Here is a 19,410-nt window from a genome sequence, read left to right as displayed (position 1 = left end):
GTGTTTGGTGTGTCTAAAGCGTGTAAAGAACTTTTACTTACCTGTACTTACCTTCACAGCCTTTCTTCCTGCAGCCGTCGGGGGCCCATCACTCAGTCGGAACTGAAAGCTGAATAGCTGCGATCTGTCAAAAGTGACAGCCTTCAGCTTTGAGTGCCGGTAAGAGTTCTAACTGAGTCTGTGCAGAAGGACTCAGGTTAGAAGTCAGACTGTCAGTGTTTCACAGCTTCAAACAGCTGTGAAACGCTGATATTTCATCTGTCAAGAACTCTTGACAGATGAAATTGCAGTCTGTGACGTCACCTGTTGCCGGGTGGCCCTCAATTGGCCTGCTGAGCCCGCTGGGCGGGCTCAACAAGGTCAATCAAGGGAAAATCGCGCAGATTGGCCGGACGTCGAAGTAGGTGTGTCAAAAACCCGAAAGGGGAAGTCCCGCCTTCTTCCCGACAGCTTCGGGAAAATCTACCCCATTGTATTTATAGAGCACTTTTAATGCAGCAAAATGTCCCAAGGCGCTTCACAGGAGCGTTAGCAAACAAAGTTTGACACTGAGCCACCTAAGATGATATATTAGGACAGGTGACCAAAAGCTTGGTCAAAGAGGTAGGTTTTAAGGAAGGTCATAAAGGAGAAGAGAGATAGAGAGGCGGAGAGGTTTAGGGAGGGAATTCCACAGCTTAGGGCCTAGGCAGCTGAAGGCACGGCCGCCACTGATGGAGCGATGAATATCGGAGATGCTCAAGAGGCCAGAAGTGGGGGAGCGCAGGGTTCGCGGAGGGTTCTAGGGCTGGAGGAGGTTACAGAGATAGGGAGGGTCAAGGCCAGGGATAGGGAGGGGCAAGGCCATGGAGGGATTTGAAAACAAGGATGAGAATTTTAAAATCGAACCAAAGTCGGTCAGCGAGCACAGGGGTGATGGGTGAATGGGACTTGGTGAGAGTTAGGATACAGGTAACAGGTAACAATTCACCTGGAAGTGCAGGGCCATTAAACTAGCGCTGGATCTCCATCAGTAATGCAAAAGATCTCCAAACTGGCACTGTCAGATGTCATGTGCTTGCTCGCTCCATCTCTCTCCGTATAAGGCATGCATTTGCATTGCCTCAGGTTTGTTTCTTTGAATTTCCTGGCATTCCTCCAGACATCTGCATTTCAGGAAGCACATGTTGGTCAGATGAGCGCGGCCTAAATATCTGGCTTCCTGGGTCAGCATAACTCTTACAAATCAAACAGGACATCTCCAACTCTGGCAAAACTCAGCAGCTAATGTGCTGATTTCAACACAGGACGTGCACCACAGTGCTGGAAATACTTGTACAGCTGTATCCTTTTTATTCATGTCCTTCAATGTTTGGCTTCAGCAAGGCTGCAGATTTTTCAGCAACAAGCTTTGTGAAATGTGACAAAGTGTCAGGAATGCAATGCATTTGTGAAAATAAATTTGCCTGTGATTATTAAAAAAATGAACGGTGTCAGCGCAGAGTTCTCGTGTTGAATATACACCGACTTCCTCATTCAGATTCAAATTTTCACCTGAAGTTAAACCTCTCACTACCCCACTAGGCATCACTATGGGTAACAGCAACAGCCTAGGCATTGCTGCTGTCATTAAGCTAAGGGCCACTGAAAAATGAGCAATCAAGGCCCGCACTTTCAGGACCGCAGGTTAAGACATACTTCGCGTCCAATGTAAAACTGCTAATTCAAGAATCGGGTTGAAGGTTAGAAAAAAACAAATACTCCTTAATGGAGTTACGTCACAGAGTGGAGGGGGGGCGGGGGGGATAGTACTGAGTGGGATGGCTCAGGGCTCAGTACTGGGACCATTGCTGTTTCTAATTTACAGAATCGACCTGGACTCAGAAGTTCAATGCAAAGCGGTCAAGGCAGGTGATACCAAACCAGTGGAATCAGAAGCACAGCTCAGAAATTACAGAATGAGTGGGATAAGATATGTAAGTGGGCAAAATAATGGCAGATGAAAATTAATGGAAACAATTGCAAAGTGCCACATAGAGGAAAAAAACTGACGGCGTAATACCAGGGATGGGGGGCCTCAGTTACGTGGAGAGACTAGAGAAGCTGGGATTGTTCTCCTTCGAGCAGAGAAGGTTAAGGGGAGATTTAATAGAGGTGTTCGAAGTTATGAGGGGTTTTGATAGAGTAAATAAGGAGAAACTGTTTAAAATGGCAGGAGGGTCAGTAACCAAAGGTCACAGATTTAAGGTAATTGCCAAAAGAACCAGAGGGGAGATGAGGAGAATTTTTTTTACGCATTGAGTAGTAATGATCTGGAATGCACTGCCTGAAAGGGTGGTGGAAGCAGATTCAATAGTAACTTTCAAAAGGGAATTGGATATATATTTGAAAAGTTAAAGTGTGCAGGGGTATGGGGAAAGAGCAGGGGAGTGGGACTAAGTGGATAGCTCTTTCAAAGAGCCAGCACAGGCATAGTGGGCCAAATGGCCTTCGATATGGTTCTGTGACATGCACGCTCCATGAAAGGTGTTGAAATAACTAAGGATTAAACTGAAACAGACCTAGGAATCTCAGCAGGCGTGAAGATAAACATGCTCAAGCAATGCAGAGCCAATAGGATGTTAGAACATAAGAAATAGGAGCAGGATTAGGCCAATCGGCTCCTCGAGCCTGCTCCGCCATTCAACAAGATCATGGCTGATCTGATCCTAACCTCAAATCTACTTTCACTCTCCATCCCACCCGAACCCATGTGATCTCCCGGGAGAGGCGAAAAATCAGATAAAAAGCCTAACGTGTTGAACTACATAATCAAAACAGCAGAATACAAGTCAGAGGAGGTAATGATCAAACGCTGCAGTTCTCTAATCAGACTGCACCTTCAGTTCTAGTCACCAAGAAATAAGATAGACATTCAAGTGCTGGAGGCAGTGTAGAGAAGAGCCACAAGGCTAGCGCCCAGTGTGTGAGTTACAAGTAAGATCGGAGAAATTTGAGCCTCTCAGCTTATAAAGTAGGTGACGTAATAAAACTCACTACTCACTTGGTTTGAGCATAAAGCAAGGCTTTAATCAACTTGTTTCAGAACATGGAGGTCTAGTTGTACTTCACTAGTTCCTTGTCTTACAAAATGTCCCTGGCAAGCTGGGGCCGACGCCCGAGTATTTATACTCCTTGGACGGCGCCACCAGCTGGCCGTCCAGCGTTATTTCCCGAGTAGTTTCTTGATGAATGATGAGATTTATAAAGTAGGCACGTGTGAGCTGATCCTATAGAGGTCTAAAAGATTGTTACGGGCATAGAAAAAGTTAACCTGGAATATTACTTTAAATTAAACTGCAAAAGTTGAACTAGGGCACATGGGTTCAAACTCGAGAAGGGTCCTTTTAGGACAGGCACAGGAAACACTTCTTCACATAAAAGTGTAATTAATATGTTGAATAAGCTTCCAGAGTAGTGGAGGCAACAACCCGGTAATCAACTGGATGCTACAATGGTGGAGGAGCAGCAGCATCTCTCTGTGGATGGATGCATCAAGATGGACCAAATGGCTTCCTCTTCTATAAGTATTTTGTGAAATAAAGTCTGTACCATGTATCCCAACAAACAACTGAAATCTTCGCGTGCAGAAGTTATTAACCATATTCTGTGAGAATGTTCTACACGTCGGATTACGCAGACCAGATATAATTAACATAGTTACTTTCATCCCTGGGGAGTGAATACAGCAACAAGTCACTTTTTTCCCCGATATCACATGCAAGGAATGCGAAATGTTTTCACACTGCAGTTACACACAGCGATCCCAAGTAAAAACAATGCCCAAATGCATTTTGATAAAGAACTGTGCCCTTTCAACTCTTTTACTGAAAGATTCTGCCAACTTTCTAAAAAAAAATTCAAGATAAAATGAAAAAAATGCAAATTTTGGAGATGTGACTCTTGACATGTGCCTGTTGTTTTTGTTCAGTGCTATAAAGGGGCTCATTAATCATCCAGATTCCAACTCTAAGGGTCAACACTCAAAACATTTTTCAGATGCCGACAGGCCTGCTGGACATTTCCAATATTTTTTTCTTTTTATTTAAAGAAAAGTATGACGTGAAATTAGATAAATCATAGAATATTATAGCATAGCTACAGGCCACTAAGCCCATTTTGACAGCACAAGTATTGTTCCACACACAAACACTTAGGGCCCGATTTTTGGTTTGTGTGGGAAATGGTCGGGTTTCCCCGAATGTGGGGTTTCTGACACACAAAAAAATGTCAGCCAGCTCCACGCAATTTTCCCTCAAGTGGCCAATTAATTCCCAGCATGTGGGCAGCCTTGCTAATTGTCCAATTCGTGTCAGAAAGCCCCACAGTATGATGTCATAATTCGTGGTGCTTTCAAAGTGTCCAGCAAGCTTCTCCACCTCTGCAGGCTTCTCAACCACTCTTGCACAATGGCAGAGGAGACTGCACTAGCTGCTGCCAGCGGCAGAGGCCAAGCTGTGGCCAAATTCAACGAGACGTCATTGCAGACCTTGGTGGATGGGGTAAGGGCCCACAGGGAGGTGCTCTACCCTCGCTCAGGGAGGAAGAGGCCTCCCAAAGAGTCCACGGCTGCCTGGATGGAGGTGGCAGCAGAGGTAAACTCTCTGGGTGTCACCCGTCGCACCTGGCTGCAGTGCAGGAAGCGCTTCCATGATCTTCACCGCACAGGGAAAGCAAGTATGAAGTTTCCATCACCCTCAACCTCATCCCCATTGCCTTTCCCCAACAGCACTCAGCTTCAGCAATCTCTTCTTCCACATCCCACTTCACAGTCACATCCATGCACCCTATCCCCATTCCGTATCTCTCGCTGCTCACATTCACATAACTATTCCACCATCCAGTCTTGTAAATAGTTTTAATGCCATCATTTTCCTGTACATAAAAAATCTGGTGCCAGCTGCTGCAGTTATGGCGTCTGTCATTTGGCGAATGGGGATGTCACATAGAGGCCTTAGGATAACTTGCAGATGACTGCAAGCTGGTCAAAGTTGTTCGAAAGTGCAGGCATGGGCCACTGTCCATGGTCAGTTAAGAAGCAGTGAGGCTGCAGTGTTTGATGTACCAGGCTACACAAATCTGCCCAGGATGAGTGCGTTCCTTGCTTTCTGCTCAGCAATGTTCTCGCGCACTGGTGCCGCTGGTTGGCGGGCCTCTGCAGGATGCTCGTTTCTGTCCTCCTCCTCCTCAGCATCATCCTCATCCGAGGTGGCTCAGTGAGGAGCCTCTCGGTCCTGCGGAATCGGCAAGCCACGACGCTGTGCCATGTTGTAAAGCACACAGCACACCACAACGATTTTGGAGACCCTGGCTGATGAGTACTGTAGGGCTCCACCTGATCTATCGAGGCATCTGAAGCGCATCTTCAGCAATCCGATGGTTTGCTCGATAATGCATCTGGTGGTAATGTGGCTGGAGTTGTAGCGCTCCTCAGCTTCGCTGGCTGGTCTCCTCAACGGCGTCATTAGCCAAGAGCGCAGGGGATATCCCTTGTCTCCAAGTAGCCATCCTTGAAGTTCGTTTGGCGGACTGAATAGCGGAGGCACAGTAGACTGGCGCAGTATGAAGGAGTCATGGCAGCTGCCAGGGAACCTGGCACAAACATGCAAAATCACCTTCTTGTGGTCACACACCAGCTGAACGTTAAGGGAGTGGAAGCCCTTGCGGTTGACAAAAACTCCTGGATTGCGGTGGGGTGCCCTAAGGGCCACATGTGTGCAGTCAATGATGCCCTGCACTCTTAGAAAGTCTGCCAGCTGAGCGAATCCACGCACTCGCGCCCTCACACTTGCGCGATCCCTGGTGAAATCGATGTGATTGTGCGCGATGGCAAAGAGGGCATCGGTTACCTGCCTGATGCATGTGTGTGCGGCAGCCTGGGAGATGCCGCTGATGTCTGCTGCTGATCCCTGGAAGGAGCCTGAGGCATAAAAGTTGAGTGCGGTGGTGACTTTGATGGCCACTGGCAAGTAGTGTGGACCTGTTGCTCTGGGCTCCAGGTCTTGCCACAGCATTGCGCAGATGTCAGTCACAACCTCTCGCGAAAGTCGGAGCCGCCTCTGGCACTGCTGCTCAGTCATGTTGAGGTAGCTGACCCTGTGTCTGTACACCCTGTTTGGGGGGTATCTCCTGCACCGACAGCCTTCCATGCGCTGACCCCTTCTGGCCTGTGCTGCCTCAGGTGGGTGAGCCGCAGCCTGCCGCTCCTGCTGGTGCTGCTGGTGACGCTGTTGCTGGAGTTGCTCCAGCCGCCTCTGCTGTTGGAGATCCTCTAATGCCAGGAAGGGAAGGTACCAAAGGCCTCCCATGCTTCTGGCAGATGCCTCCGTTGAGGCGGCGCTGAGTTAGGGTGGCGAGAGGGGCTTCCCAGGAGCTCACACTGGAGAAGTGTGTGAGGCTCCAACTTTCTACAGCTGTGCCTAAGCCTTCAAAAAGTTCCCCCAAGCCTTCATCAACAAGGTCCTGCAGCCTGCAAATGCTGCCTGTTTAAATCTCTTCAGTCCTCATTGACCTGCAGCTGCAAGCAAGCAAGCCAACTGTTTTCATGCCAGGTCTCATCAGCGGGGTTCTCCACAGGCGTGTTTCACGTGGGGAAAGCCCCAAAATCACAACGGCCCCTCAAAATCTACTTAAACAAGGTAATAATTGGTGATTTGTGTTCCGATGGTCAGTCCCGCCAGCGGCGGGCGGGACTGAAGTGAGTCGCGGAGAAACGGCGGTCCGAAAGTCGGACGGGGCGGGGAATCAGGCAGGGGGGATCGCAACCCGCTTTTTCGGCCCCCGGCTGCCTGGAAAGCCGCCCGACGGCTGCCAGAAAATCGGGGCCTTAGTCTAATCCCACTCTAGTTCACTCCCCATATAACCGTCAATTTTCCTCTTTTTTAAGCAACTAGTTCCTTTTTAGGAGAATTTATGGACTCTGCTTCAGCAATGGTTTGTGGCAGAGAATTCCATGTCCTAACTACCTTCTGCGTAAAGGCATATTTTTCTAACGCCACTGTCAATTCTTTTCTCTGAACCCCACGATTGGCATCCAGACTTGTAACCACTTACGGGTATCCATTGTTCTAGATATAAACTGACGTAAGAAAACTACTAGGCACTTGGTCTGAGTATTAAACAAGGCTTTAATCAACTGTTTTTCAACATGGAGATCTAGTTGTGTCCTTCACTAGTTCCTGTTAAAGAATGTCCTGAGCAAGCTGGGCCATGCCCGAGTATTTATACTCTCCCTGGACAGCGCCACCAGCAGGCCGCCCAGTATCATTTCATAAGTCATTGCCACATGAATGACAAGATTCATGTCATAAACCATCCAAATCCCTCAATTATATTCCGTCCTTGTAATCACTTGTCGGTATCCATTGGTCCAGAGAGCAATCATGTGAACCCCTCAATTAGTTTGGCTTTAATTGTTAGCATTGTACAATTTATTCACAAGGTTGTGGGTTCAAAGCTCCACTCCAGGACTTCAGGGCATGATCTGGACTGATATTCCCATGTAGCATCGAGGGAGCGATGCATTGTCAAAGGTGCCAATGATTGGCAAGATGTTGCTAGTTTTAGTAGCTCAATTGGTGCACTGTACAGAGCCACAGAATGTTTCCAAACTCTCAGTATCTGACATGGTAGAAATCCCCTCCATGTAACTTAAGTTTAATGGCCCAGAAATTTGGGTCTCCACGGGTGAGTACGCACTGGGTACTCACCCGTAGGCCCAACGGAAGTGCCGGTTTCGTGCATGCACTGCGCATGCGCGGGAAACCGGAACTTCCGTCCCCTTAAAGGAAGGGGTTCAGAAGTCGAACTCGTGCGCCGGAGAGCCAGCGCGTGCGCCTGGAACTTACGTTTTTTTTTGCAGGTTTCTCCGGGAGGGTAAGTCTCCAGGAGTTACACAGGTAAAAAGCAGGTGCAAGGCCTGCTTTTAACAAGGTAAGTGGTGAATTAATTAAAATTAAAACATTTTTTCCACAGGTTTATTATTTTTAAATACTTTAAAGAAAGGTAAGTTTATTTTTAGCCCTGTTAGAAAATGTAATTAATTTTTTCAAAAATTTAAATTATTGTTTAAAATAGTTATTTTATGTAATTTAGTTATTTTAAAAATGTGATGTTTAAAAAAAAAATTATTTGAAGTTTTAGTGATGTTTTGGGGCTCATATTATTTATAGTTTTGACAGCTCTTCCTGTCAATTTTATGAATGGGCATTTCCCTGCTACCATTGGCTCTCCATGGCCCACGTGATCCCAGGGGACGCATCGAACTAACTGCGCCCCTGGGATACGCAAACACTGCGCGCCGGCAGTTGGAGCAGGCCCAGGATCGGAATCCCACGCGGGCCCACAGCACAATGGCCGGCGCGCTAGGTAAGTGCAGGTCGGAGGCTTCCATCCGCGGGAAGCCTCCGACCCGAATTTCTGGGCCATGATGTATTTTATTTTGGTTCATATATGCCATCTGAGTCTTCAAAGGATACAAGAGTAGACACTCAGATCTTGATATCTTGAAGTTGTAAAAACAAATTGGACCTCAAGTAAAATATTTATACTCTTTCGGAAATGATAAATTTCTTCAGCAAGCCAAAGGGGATTAAGTGCATTTTGGGAATGACTGACCTGACTCATGTTTGGCAGCCTGTGATTATCAGGCTATAATACTGTGAATATCGACCTCGAGGTACAAGTTACCAGAAACTGCAACTGCAAACTGGGTTGAACCATGTACTGCAAAAAAAAAGACCAAACTGCTCATTCCATGAGAGCAACAAATAGTGCGCCAAGTTAAGCACATCCCAGGTACACAAAAGAGTTGAGAAAATTGCCCAAAAAAGTAAATGCATTGTAAGAGCAGAAGAGAAGAAGTATAATATCAACCATCAAGTCATATTCAAGGATCAGGTCAAAGAAAAAGCCATAAACGGGCAAGGAATGCGACTTAGTCCCGGAGTCATATAATAAGTTTCACAACTGGCGCAGATTCCATTCATTGCCAGCTGATAGTGACTGAATTCATTAGACGCAGTAAATTGATCACGTGTAATTCACAGCAGCAATCAGGCGTCTGAACCCAGTGCATGGGCACAGAGGGCACATCTTCAGGCACAAGCGTGCGTCACAATTTCCTGAAAGGAAGATACTAAAAGTATCTGACCTACCGCACATATCATGGGAGAAATAATTGCATTTATTAGCTCCAAACTCTGCACAGGCTGCAATCTAATTACCTTGCTGTGGTGCAGAATTAAATCTACACTCTGGACCGGGAGGTTGCTGCTCCATAATAAAGTTCACCGAGTTTCCTGACCATTTACGACTCAAATAGCCAGATATTTCAAGAGCAATCCAGGGTCATTCAGCCCATCAAAGATGGGTGCAGCCTTTTTCTTATTATTTACCCATGCTTTTTAAAAATAAAAGCCATCTGATTAATTGAAAACTAGATACGGAAATCATTATGATGACAGTATTAAAAAGAATACCACAATTAGTAGAAATACACAGCAGGTCAACCAGAGTCTGAAAGAAAAAAATAGGCTAATGTTTCAGTTGGGAGCCTGCATCAAAGCTGAGCTCCACACTTAGATACCTGCTGTACATTTCTAGCACCCTTTATATACTCTGTGCGTACATTCAAACTTGGACAGTCAGGTCCACTGAGGACATCTTCTCTCCTAACACGCGAGCCAGTTGTCAGTCACCTTCGCAAGGTGTCAACAGTTAGTGGAAAAAGCAGCTGAGCCTCAAGTGAATTCTGAAAACTGCGAGCGCCAAGGAATAGAAATTGTGATCAGAATTTAATACAGCCCGTACTCTAGATAATAAAGCAGACTGGCTCACTGCAAGCTATTACGGGGCAAGCAGTTCCATTCAACTGCTCTGCACAGTCACAGATCTAATTATCTTGCTGTGGAACAGAACACACAGGCATGTCATTCTGAAGAATTAGTCTGCAAGTTGCATCCTTCATATCAGCTTCCTCGGCTCAATTCCTGAGTGCAGATAGTCATCCGCTGTTACTGAATAGTAATAAATATGTATGCCATCTTGATCTTCAATTGATACAAGAGTAAAATCTGGGAAACAGGCTGTTGTATATTGATCAAAATCAAAAGTACTGTCAGAAGATCTCACCTGTACATGGTATGTGCATGGCCATTGCTAATGGCATTCAGTAAACATTGTGGATGCCGTCAGTCCACAGCTAACACTGCACTTTAAATACACATTATCTCCCCCCATTAATCACAGTCATGACTGGAGACTGCAAGTAAGAGATAGGGATTGCTATTGAAATGAATACGGCCGGAAATCTCTCTCACGCTGTTATCCTAAGTAAATTTACATACTATAAACTCTGCCAGCCACAACATTGGACTCATTTACACAAGAAGCAGCTCACATGCCATCATTACTCATCCTAACACTGGCTTTTAGAAATTTAGTTTCCCCTTAACTCCAGTCTGGTCCAATATATCCCTTACTCTGTGTGTCCTATACAACTTATGGTGGGATGAGGCTTACTGAGTGAACGCTTCTGTCCACCTAGTCTTTTTTTTGAACAATGATGTGGGAAGTGATGACCCTCCTAACCAGATCTCCTAAAGTCAAAAAGGAAATTAAGCCCCAAGAGGGTCACATTTAGGGCGACTTTAATGTAAAATGCTTATTCAGCAGAAAGAAACGGAACATTGCAGCTCGTTACCAATAGATGGTAAACTCCTTCTGTTGGTCATGAGTTGAGATATACTTTTTTTTAAAGGAGTTCAGATAACTGTTTACGCTAGGTGTGAAAACAATCATTGGTACACTCAACCCTGGAAGAGTACACACGTTCCCATCTGTTATTATTCAGTTTTAACACATTAACTTACAAGGGGATAGAAGCTTCCTCTGGAAGCCTGGATTTCTCCTGTGAATAGCCAGCTCTTGCGCCAGCCCACACTTTGACATTTCCACCCTCTCCTTGAATTGATAGTTCGTGCGGCTCAAAAATACTTCACAAATCATGTTAAAATAGCAATGGATGAAGCTGAAGAGACCTGGGAGTCTTCGCAGAGTTGATGCCAGTCAACATGTTGAAACACAGTGCAGCTGCAAGCAAATGAAACATTGAACTACAAGAGAGTATAAATCAGAGGAAATCATGCTCTGTTTGGATAGAGTAAATAAGGAGAAACTGTTTCCACCGGCAGGAGGGTCAGTAACCAGGGAACACAGATTTAAGATAATTGGCAAAAGAACCAAAGGGGCGTTGAGGAGAATTTCTTCTTTTCTTTTTACATGCAGCGAGTTATGATGATCTGGAATGCATTTCCTGAAAGGGTGGTAGAAACAGATTCAATAGTAACTTTCAAAAGGAAATTGGATATACACTTGAAAAGGAAAAATTTGCAGGGCTACGAGGAACGAGCAAGGGAGTGGGACTAATTGGCTAGCTCTGTCACAAGAGCCGGCACAGGCACGATGGGCCTCCTTCTCTGCTGTATGATTCTACGCATTAAACTGTTTAGTGCTCCGGTCAGACGACACTTTGAATATTGTGTCCGGTTTTGCTCATTTGAGACATCCCGGGCTAGAGGCAGCCACGAGGAGAGTGGAAAAACATGGGCTTTTCAGCCTTGAAAGGAGGTGTCATCTTTTAAAAAGAATTCTGGCTAGTGGAAGCAAAAACTCTTGGAAACATTTAGGAAACAATGAGCTGTCGTGAGCTGAAAGATGAGCTAGGATGGGCACAGCGATGTGCAGCTAGAGATGTCAGAAACCCACAACTTAAAAAGACCCATCGATTTATCTGCTGGCAAGAAAGAGATGAAAGCAAACAGTGTACATCATGTCATCTATGAGCCATCGCAGCAGTTTTGTGCAGGGGTAACGGTGTAATTGTGGTATAGGCGATACAATCTGGACTGGAGTAATGAAAACATTACAGGGTTTTTATGCATATAAAATTAGAGAACTAAGTGGTGTAGTCTCTTCTGGAAGATAGGGACTGAAGCTAGCACAACATGTAATTGAAGTTCATTCTCCCCTTCCTTCTACTAAAATTCATTCTTCCCTTGCTCATTGCATCTATTGTTCCTCCTCTATCTTCCCACTGCCATTCCTTCTCATACTCCTCTCTCAATGCCACAATTTCTGCCTCTCCCCATTCATTCTTCTCCCTCCCCTCTCTGCCATCTATCCATGTTCCCCTTTATAGCCATCCATTCTCCCCTTCCACTTCCCACTGCCATCCATTATCCCCCCTCCTTTCTGCCATCCATTCTCTCCCCCTCACGGTCATCCATTCTGTTGCCAATCCTCATGCGATCTATTCCACCCTCCCCTCCCTTGCCATTTTTTTCCCCCTTCCCACTCGTTTACTGCCATTCTTTCTGCTCCGCACCCTTTGCCATCCATTTCCCCCACCCTGCTTGAGGGTCAGTGGCCAATTACTTTGGGCAGATCCCACTCTACTCTTGCTCAATCCCAGTGCTCATGGCCAGGGCTGCTACCTCTGTCTTGAGAGTTTCCACCTACAGTGATGGCAATCCTGGCCATTAGTGTTGCGAGGAAAGCGAGACCTGCTTTAGCCACTGGAATCAAGAGGAGGGGACTGGGGATAGAGGGAGAGCCCAGCTGTGCTCATTTTTTTGTCAGCAAACACCAGTATGTTGAACAGACCCCAAAACAGTCAGAATGTAATGCTAACGGGTTGGCATGTGCATCTTTCTTTGCACACAATTCTGATTTTGTTGAAGCCTCAGGATGAGCCCCGAGTTGGTTTCAGGTCAATTTGGAGGATGACGACTTCACAATACAGTCATTCCATCTGTCTGAATAAAGATACAAATCAAACACCCTTAGAGTACAGTAAACATAGCAATTGTATAATGGCCTTTGACAGCTTAAATGTAGTTCCTGTAACAGAAAGCTACCCTCATGATTCAACATTGACACCATAAAAAAAAACACTTTAGCGCACTGTAAAACCTTCAGTTGTGCTTAGTTAAAACATCTGCAGTTTTTTAGGGTGTTGGCTGTGATCCAGAACTAAAAGAATTATCCAAATATTTATCTGATCCTGTAACTGCATTAACAACCAAGCTAAATGCATTTAAAGGAGAGGGCTTGTATTTATATAGGGCCTTTCACAACATCCCAAGCACTTTACGGCCAATGAACTATTTTTGAAGTGGGTAGTCACTGTTGCAACGTAGGGAAACGCGGCAGCCAATTTGCGCACAGCAAGGTCCCACAAACAGCAATGAGATAACAAGACCAGATAATCTATTTTTGAGATGTTGGTCGAGTGATAAATATTGGCCAGGAACCAGCCTCTCTTTATGCAGCTGCACACATTAAAAAGAACCAGAAACTGTGCTGCATTTTGCTTTTCCATTCGCCTCAAACATGAATACGCTGATTGAGAGAACAGTGCAGAATCCACAATAAACATGCCATTTCTTACAAGCGCTGAACCTTTCAGTGTTCTACTCAAAAGATTCACAGGTGCCGATTTAAGATAGCAAACAAAAATACGCACCCTTATAATGTGATGGAAATAATGTCCTCTCAAGGGCAATGTATATTGCTTCAGAGCATCAGGACCTGTGTTTCAATGATACTGCTTTCACAAAGTACACATAAATGAATTTATTATTTGGCTACTGCTTCTGTCATTATTCAAATATTTCCAGAATTCCTGTCACTAAATTGATGGACTAATCTTCCCTGCAGCAGTTTCTTCCTGCTGGGTTATGCGAAAACCATTTATGTCTTTTCACTTAAAAGCAACGTGGGGTATGGGTGGCATATCTTGCTTCGAATGTCAACGTATGACGTCATTCATTTGTCTCTTTTTTTTTGCCGCCCACCTTGGTGCAGCCACTTGCTTGCGGCTTGAGGCTGACAATGCTTCCCACATAAAGCGTCTAAATTTAGAGGGAGGGAGAAGGGAAAAAAACACATTTACTGTAATTACAGAGTAGCTCTCCGGCTCACTCGCTTTCACAGACTCCGCAGAGAACCTTCGCTTTGATCTCCCAGCAATTTAATATAAATAAGGACGACAGGTGACTTTCATCTGGAATCTTTCATTTTAAAATAATGAAACAAAGATGGCAATGAGCACTGGGGAAAAAAAATCCACTTCCTTTTTGTTTCATCAAAGCCAGAACCATTGCATGGCTTGCATTGTTTTAAATGTTGAGCTCCTGTCAGCTTGCGCGGGCTCTGAAAACACCTCAGTCCCAGCAAGCCAGCTGGAGGATATGTACACTACATGTAAAGTTAAAGAAGGATTATTTTACTAAGTTTGGGAGGCTTATTATGAAAGAATGTTTCCGTTGCTTTATACACAGAGGAAAATATAGCCCTAAATCTGGTTTCTCCGATGATCCTTTAGATGCAATGTTGCGTTTCATAAGCATAAAAGTTACTTTTCCAGTTTTAAACCACCCTTATTTTTAGTTTTCCCAAAGTGGCCTGTTTCCCAAAGTAACTTGCTTTGAAAAAACATGAAAGATATATTGTACAGAATTCATGTACTTCAATTACAAAATGAGTTATATAAAAGAGATCCTCACAAAACATGGTACAGAGAAGATTAAACACAAGTTACAGCACTTCCATCGCAAACAAAGATGTGAAAATGACAAAGGAGATGGGGAAACACCTTTTTTCTCATTCATGGTCACAAATTGGCACTAAATTGATGAATCTAAACCGTTTGCAACAATTAATACTGTATATTCAACTCAGTCAGAAGAAGTAAAACCAATCTTTTTGTAGGTCTCATCAATTCCATTGTGTTAAATGAGTAGCTCCTCTCACGACGTACAATGGCAAACGGAAACGATGGCAAACAGCAGATTTAATGCAACTTACCCTAACTTTCCTGTCATTTTTTAAAAAACTGTTTTAATCTGGCCAGTTTTGTCCCCTCCCTGTTTCCCGCCAGAAGGCACTGACTCTTCAATGGTGTGCGGTTCCACCTATTATTCCTAGCAATGAGCGTTGGCAAGCTCTTTGAATTTCCCATTATGTTTTAGGTGGGTGGACATCAGGGGCCAGCCAGAAGAAACCATAACTGACCTAGATGGTTGCTGAGTGCACAACAGACCTGCTAAAGAGCCAGTGGCAAGCCCCAGACCTTCCTGTGGCTGAATGCCAGCTTCAATGTCTTTCAAGTTCTGCATACTAGGGACAGACTTCCAGCAAACTTCTGCTCATGAGGTGATTGAATTGAATGTTTCAAGATTATGAAGCAATTCACAAATTTGATCCAGGCAAGTCGTAAACTGTGGTAATAGGTTCAAACACAAGCAGATGCACGGTGAAAATGAGCAAGTTAAGAGTGAGAGGGGAGGTCACGAGGTGCTATTTCACCCAAAAGGTTAATAGAGTTGTGCAATAAGTTGGTGGGGAAAGTCACTAAAGTGGACAGCGCAAATGAGCTCAAGAGACAGTTAGATGTGTTATTTGAGAGAGAAGAGAATGTGGGATATGATGTGAAAGTAGGTGGGTGGATGGATTGTTGTCTGAAAAAGACATTGACCTGTTCGGGGTTTTCCTGTTCCTAAAAAATCTCATTATATTCCAAGGGATGGAGTGCCATAGGTAGGGATGTTTGTGAAGTTGGTCAGTGGTATTTCATTGATTGATATACAGAATGTTAAGAAGCAGCTGCAGCAGCTCTTACATTCCCAGCACAGAGAACTTTTCTTCAGTACCAGCGGCTCTCTGTGGTCAGAATCTTACAAAGGATCAATCACATCTCTGCAATTCTGTAGAGTGCAGACCTGTACAATGAACAATGCAAAGCAGTGCACAAGTCTGGGCTGGGCTTACTCCAGCAGCACGAGATGTTACACAGGCCTCTGATGTTCCATCGCTGGTAGACAGACGTGCTCTGGGACATTTATGTTCTACACAGAAAGATTCTTCTTCATTAAATGCAATTAGGAAAAGAGTATTTAAAAAAAAAATGACATCAACTTTTGCACAAATTTAGAGATTTGTTTTATCTCTCTGATGTGCATCACAAACGACTTGTTATCATACAGGAAGTAGTTTCAATCCTCAATCTGTTTGCTCTTAAATAGCCTCGTCGCAAAAAAAACCCTGTTCTCAATTTGCAGTGAGCTGGTGCCGTTTCCTCTTGCTGTTAAGATTTCTCCAAGCTCAAGTTGTCCATTACTTGAAGGCTCCTTCTACTTTCAACGGATTACGCAAAGTTGGCTGCATTCATATCGCCTGCAAAGTGGGCCCACATACCGTCACAGTGTGTTTATCTGGAGTCAAAAGTGCCATCGGGAGCAACAAAATGTCATGCTCTGTATCACCCGCTCCAGCCCTATATGGGTTCTGTCACCAGTTGATAAATCACTCCGACACATTAGGGCCTGTTGCTAAGAAGATCACGCTGCTGAGAAGCAAGTTCAAAAGGAGACAGCAAACAGCAGCAGATTCAATGTTTACCAAAAGGATGGCAAACATAATGGTGCCTCACTAGATAGAACCTGATAGATGTACAGCAAAACTTGTTCCCATCTACTTTCTCACTTACATAAATGACATATAATAAATAGACGGAACTGGATCTTTAAAGTAACAATGGTTAATATTCCACAGAGCCAATTATTTGAGAGCAGATGGATAAATGTACTGTCTGCTCCACAAACATAATCCTTTCTGTAGCACACAGTAAAGTGATTCGTTTATAGAAGAGCATTCGATTATGCTAAGTAAAAACATACATTTCTCCCTCCGATCTGTATGCACAAAATAATTACTTATAACTAATGTCTTGCGACGACCTTCAGTTATTTTGAGGGGGTGTAAGTAAAATCAATTCTGCGTTATAATCTCAAATAAAGTATTTTCATTGCACATTTTAAATCGAAGAAAAAAGATCTCCAAATTGCACCATTTTAACGTCAGTGTTCCCGAATCGTTTGAATATTCTGGATGCCATTCGTTTTCTGCAACAAAATGTGTTTGGAGAATAGTGCAGCCAGTGAACCTTAGCCACTCTGAGCACAACCAAATCTGGTCCTGTTGTGCTTCCAAGGCACTGTTACATTTGGCACTTCTGTAGTTCAGATCGCAGAAGAGTGACATCTCGGTGTTTACATTGCTAATTCCGGCTCCTTTGTCCGGATGGCTGAAATGTGGGTCTATGATTCTGCTATAGGGTTAAGGAAGCTGGTCTCCGCAATGCAAACATGGACAGCCAGTGCAGGAATATTGCTTTCCTGCGATCTGAACAAGGCTATCGATGTGGAAAGTGGAACCTGTGACGTCCAATGCACATAATATACCTGAAGGAGAAAGGTCGAACTCTTCAGGTGGTACAGCTTTCTGACACGGATATGGAACAGAAAGCATTAAGCCCAATGTTTGCCATATATGAATGATTCTGTCCCCATCACAAAGTGCAGCCTTTCACTGAACCAATCTTTGAAGTCAAGAATCCTTTCAATGAGAGGGAATATTCAATCAAAAAGGCAACTGTGATTTATACCAAGCTACAGTGATGAGGTTTAGATTGTGGTGATTATCTGGCTATTTTTTGCTTTACAATGAGCACTATGTCTGAAGCTTTTGACGATATATGGAAAGTGACAGATTACATTTACACAAAGGAAACCAATGAGCTGTCACGATTAGTTTGTAGTGATGGTAGCTGTTAAGGGCAAAGAAGAGTTGAATGCTTCTTACCACACAGAAATCAATAACCTTGTCTAATAGGCTAGAGTGGTGAAGCCAAAAGACAGCTGACCTTTATTTCTTAGCAACAGGCTATCCCAGCATCTTATTTCTGCCTCATTTTCCAATGTACTGCTGCTGATTTCCCCTAGTGTGTGTAATTCAACGTATTAATTTCCTTTTCTCAGGAGACTGGGTGGTGCAGTCACTTGGAACACTACCTCCTCACCACTGTAACAGAGTTTGAATTTAACCCAGGCAGACAGGAACGCCTCCTCTGTCTGATGTCTATTAAAGTAATTATTGCCTCGCATGACCAAAATTAACACTAGAAAATACACATTAAAAGAGAGAGATACTATAATTTAAAAATCTAAAAACTTCTTTGATTTCCAGACCCGTTTGTACAGCCTGTGCATTTTTTCTCTTGACTCATTCATTATCTCCCCTCCCTTCCCCTCCTGAATCATTCACTCTGTGAGCACCAGGCAGACTCATGTCTCGGCCAAGTAGCCATTATTCATGTTTGAGTACCAACAAGTAAGCGTTAGTTTGGGTAACTGTGGGAACATCATGGCCAAGCTTGATCCCTTCTTCACCTCCTGTCCGCACATGCACATTGCCAGCAGCTAATGCTAGATAGCGACTGGGAGCGGGAACCCAGGCTGGCTTACCCTCCCTAACTCATGGTCACGGAGGCCAGTTGGCACGAGCTAACTCAGCACAGATAGGGATCGAAGCTAGGACTGTCCTGGTTTATATGCTCAGTTACTCGCTGGATAAATTTGCTAAGCCAGTCATGGTCTTTTAAAAATTAATTTTATTTAAATAATTTTACTTTTCATATTATCTCTCTTTAATATTGTCAACACTACCACTTTAGAATCAGGTACGTTATTGTTTTAGGCCTCCATTTTAAATTTGATTATTTAGTTGTTGATCAAGGCAAGTTTTCTTAATTTTTTTTTTCAATTATATTTTTACTTACACCTAAAATAGAAGAAAAAGTCAAAATAACAGTGTTACAAACCTCTCTTTGGACAGATTTAATCCCCAGCAAAATAATCTAGTTTCCTGTACAGTCATGTGATTCCTCAGCAAACCATTAACATTGTAATTTTATAGGAGAGCCAGTTGCATTTATTCGCTTATTAAGATATATGATCTGAACTTGACATTTGACCTGTCAGGTAAAAAGAGGTCAACTGTCAACTTCACACACAACAACAATATGCATTTATATAGCACCGTTAACATAATGAAACACCCCAAGGCACTTCACAGGAGTGTTATCAAACAAAATCTGACATATAAGGAGATGTTCGGACAGTTGACCAAAAGCTTGGACAACGAGGCAGATTTTAACACCTGGAAGATTCGGATTTGTAATCCTGGTCTTGAAAATGATAACGCTCTTAGTGAATTATTCATCATGGTGCATGCTATGTCTTCCATGTTTATCATCAATGTCATGGATTAATGAGTCCTGGGGTGAAGATGATTACTGACATCTGGTTTTGACTGGCTGTTTTCACTGTGATATGAAGTGAAATAGCAAAGGTTGATCCTGAGCACTAATTAACGTTAAACCATGACTGCAAGACAAAGGGATGCAGGTACCAAATGGTAAGGGACAAATTCAAGACTGATATCAACAAGCACTTTTTACATAAAGAGTGATCAATAGCTATAGTCACTTGG

The 19,410-nt window shown here is 43.9% G+C and overlaps 1 protein-coding gene across 2 annotated transcripts in view; it reads right to left on the bottom strand.

Moving 5' to 3' along the window:
* The window catches only part of slc39a11 (solute carrier family 39, member 11), a 709,353-nt gene that overhangs the window by 255,493 nt on the left and 434,450 nt on the right, over positions 1-19,410 (bottom strand). The gene's annotated exons all lie outside the window — the stretch shown is intronic.

The sequence above is a fragment of the Somniosus microcephalus genome, chromosome 21, assembly GCF_052327205.1.
Source record: "Somniosus microcephalus isolate GS21.2 chromosome 21, FLI_Smic_1.0, whole genome shotgun sequence".
Lineage (NCBI taxonomy): Eukaryota > Metazoa > Chordata > Chondrichthyes > Squaliformes > Somniosidae > Somniosus > Somniosus microcephalus.
The sequence above is the reverse complement of the archived record's forward strand: the minus strand, read 5'-3'. Positions and strand labels throughout refer to the sequence as shown.